A 4231-nucleotide genomic window follows, 5' to 3' on the forward strand; every position below is an offset into this window, starting at 1 on the left:
GAAGAACAACATCTTTTACAAGTGTTGGACATTACGTGGCATACGCTAGAAGATCTAACGACACATGGGAACTCTACGATGACACCAAAGACTCGAAGAGTTTTGTCTCTCCTAGTAAACCAGTGCCGTGTCAAGTTTTAGTTTACTCCATTTAAATTATCACAGCTAAAGAATCTTTGTTCGATTGACATCAAATGTACAGAAAGGCGTTATGCATACTGACAATAACTCAAAGTAATAATAGTAACATTTTCAATATGTAAACTTATGAAAGTGTAGTGTGATTAACCTTACAAAACTCGTTTTGACTTTAATAAAATGTTTCACTTGGTACTTAAAATGACTTATATTAAAAGTTCATTCAGAATTGTTTTAGGACAAAATGTAAATATAGACAACATAAGATTGTTATTAATACACTATTTTCATGAGTCGTAATCCTAATTCCCTAACTCCATAAAAGGTCAACTTTAATTTGATAATATACACAGAAAATGAAAGATAATTTGTTTAGGCTGCACTTAAAAAACAGGCTGTTGACGTCCCAAACTCATTCGATTCACCATATCGATCGATATATCGATTATTTCATTCGATTTATCAAGTTTGGTTGGATAGGTTAACGTAACCGAATAAAGTAATCGATATACAGTATCGAAAAATCTGTAGCCTATATCGATGTGTTCATTCGAATGAGTGTAGGACGAAAACTAAAGTGAAGCTAAATTTTAAAATATTACACTTTTCCTGTTAGTCTAGTTTAAAATTGTTTGTTAGTTTGATATATTTTAATAGCCGGTGTTAAATAAAGGCATTCCTCATAACTACAGATTGAGACATGGTCGGGCTGAGGGGACATTGGCCTGTACAGTGTACGTGTCAATAGCTTGGTTATCTTTGAGGTAAAGTTTATTTTAATGGTGGTACGAAATAGGTACTAAATGGTAGCATAGCTTATAACCACAGGTTACGACATGGCCGGGCTGAGGGGTCGTTGACCTGTACAGTTCACGGGCCCGTAGCTTGGTTTTCTTTGAAGTACAAATTATATTAATGGGAGGTACAAAATAGTACGAAATAAGTACTAAATAGTAGTATAGCTTATAACCATAGGTTACGATATGGCCGGGCTGAGGGGTCGTTGAACTGTACAGTTCACGGGCCCGTAGCTTGGTTTTCTTTGAAGTACAAATTATATTAATGGAAGTACAAAATAGTACAAAATAAGTACTAAATAGTAGTATAGTTTATAACCATAGGTTACGATATGGCCGGGCTGAGGGGTCGTTGACCTGTACAGTTCACGGGCCCGTAGCTTGGTTATCTTTGAAGTACAAATTATATGAATGGAGGTACAAAATAGTACGAAATAAGTACTAAATAGTAGTATAGCTTATAACCATAGGTTACGACATGGCCGGGCTGAGGGGTCATTGACCTGTACAGTTAACGGGCCCGTAGCTTGGTTATCTTTGAAGTACAAATTATATGAATGGAGGTACAAAATAGTACGAAATAAGTACTAAATAGTAGTATAGCTTATAACCATAGGTTACGATATGGCCGGGCTGAGGGGTCGTTGACCTGTACAGTTAACGGGCCCGTAGCTTGGTTATCTTTGAAGTACAAATTATATTAGTGGAGGTACAAAATAGTACGAAATAAGTACTAAATAGTAGTATAGCTTAAAACCATAGGTTACGATATGGCCGGGCTGAGGGGTCGTTGACCTGTACAGTTAACGGGCCCGTAGCTTGGTTTTCTTTGAGGTACAAATTATATTAATGGAGGTACAAAATAGTACGAAATAGGTACTAAATGATGGTATAAATATTAGGATCAAATTCGAAAATGGCCGGGCCAGCATGTCACTGGCCCGGAATCCTAAATTAATTAGTTATCCGGTACCGAGTGGGGTACTAATTTTTTTTTTGTTGGTACTAAATAGTACGAAATAGGTACTAAATATTAGCATAATTCTTATGTACTAATTCCGTCATGGCCGGGCCAGTGACATGGACGTATCAAACTACTAACATGTCGCAACCAGAGAGCGCATAATATTCGCAACTCGCAACAATGCTGGTCAACAGCTGAGATGTTAAAAACTATATCTGTTTGTTATTCTACTTTATTATTTTCAATATGTATTATTTGTCTGTATTTGATTGTTTAAAGAGCATAAAGTAAAGGCTATGACATGTTTTGTCTCGCAAACCCTTCTTTGAAACTACAATAGCAGAAAACCACAATAATATGTAATGTACAGACTTTTCTATTTTCACACCACATTGTACATAAAACATGTTATTGGAATTTCTTCCATTTGTTATGATTTTCTGTTTATATTTTGTTGCTATTTCGTCACCAGCATGGCAACCCATATAACCCATGTTTATTTGTATTACATTTCAAATTCATTTTGTGTGATTATTTTTTAGCCTATTTTAATTTATAAAGAGATTCTGCACATCTACAGGTAAATATATTTCTAACAGAATTCGTAGATTTTCCTACGATGCACACGAGCTGATAAAAAATGTTTTAAATAAACATGCTTCCATATTAATATATAGATAATCAATATACAATTCATAAACACGCAGTGGACGAACTATACAAAAGAATCCATAGTTTGTATATTTTAAGGAACTCGAGTGTGTAAAATAAAATGTAATTTAGCTTGGAAGTAAAAAAATAAAATTTTTGTAAACAATCGCAAAACAGTTAGATTCAAAATTATATTTTGTAGAGTCAAATTAATGAATTGTGTGGCCAATTGCAGAAATGACTTTGTGCCGATGAGTTTGTTTGTGCTTTTAGCGTTTTATGAAAATCGCAATAATAAATTGAGATGTAAAAATATGAAAAAAACTATATTGTTAATTATATATGCGTTGCAGCAACTCTGGATAATATGGGTCATTCTATTTTTTTCCTAATGGTTAGTTTGAAGTATTTATTTCACTTGTACCACATTGCGGTATAATTTACAATCAGAGCATGAGCGGTCATGGTGTCTGTAATAAATGGCGTTATGATTGACCGTTACATGCGTCGTCATGCTCGAAGGACGTCGGTTCATGCTCCATGGTCAACGAGCACTATGGTCAAAGCGCCCAATCCACCCATGCAACGTAATGGTGTCCGTATGTGGACAGCAATTATGTATACATATAACATGTATACATTAGGTTAGGTTAGGTTGTTTTTAGGGCATTTAGTTAAGCCTTCCGGTTTTTCATAAACCATCAATAAAACAGCATTGCGTTCTATATACCAACCCAAAATGGGAAAAAGGGAGTGTTGCACTTAAATTCCCCTTTTATCAGAGTGTATGAGATTTAACTGTTTCATCGACAAATTGCTTAAAATTATGACGTTGAAAGCTTAATTTTGCCAAATTGACCGGGACAATATTAAAATTTTCAAAAAGGGCTCGCAAAAATGTTTTGCTCCACTCTACGCAGTCCCTTGACTGCGAACAAATACGATTAATATGGATAAATCAGTAATACCAATAATACAGTTACTCAAAGCTACATTTGAATCGGCAAACTTCGAAAGACCTATTATATTAGTATTAAAAATTCCTGACCTTATTTTTTACATGTTCTCAATTTGGTCATGAAGGTTAAGCTAGCTGTTTAAAATCAAGCCAAGAAACTTGACAGTACAGTATTGATAAATAATGACAGTGATAGAAAATAGCTCTTTGTAGCCGAGGAAAAATGGAAGCAAAGCTTGTTTTTTAAGCTGTTGATCTAAAATTCGAGCATTTCAGATATTTACTAAAGAAGCTTGTTGCTCTAAATGTAACCCTCAGTCGGTCTTCCTGTTGGAAATACGCGTTCATACATGTTTGACATGCACTTTTAATTATCTATTCATAAAAGACGCATTGTTAATTTTCACCATCTGCCTGTTATCTTTTCTCGTAAGCAAGACTGTATGAAGTGCTCATGTTTGCTAGCAAATTTCCATGGCTGCACTGTATTGACCGCAACACGAGAATGTACAATAATTCTTTACCAGTTTCGCGTCATTTCGCGTGTCCAGTAGTTCAGTGTGGATGAATTATCATAACAGCGGGTCAGATACAGTACATAGCTATAAATCAGCGAGTTGCCAGCTGTGCGCAAGCGCGCCGGATCAGCTGTGTTATTGATCTACCCGCCTTGGCGCCTTCCCGGACGGTGTTGTGTCACTGGTGTCGATGGGTCACTAGTCA

The sequence above is a fragment of the Macrosteles quadrilineatus genome, unplaced genomic scaffold, assembly GCF_028750875.1.
Source record: "Macrosteles quadrilineatus isolate MER2022 unplaced genomic scaffold, UCM_ALF_1.0 Scaffold_5__1_contigs__length_97177068, whole genome shotgun sequence".
NCBI classification, from domain to species: Eukaryota; Metazoa; Arthropoda; class Insecta; order Hemiptera; family Cicadellidae; genus Macrosteles; species Macrosteles quadrilineatus.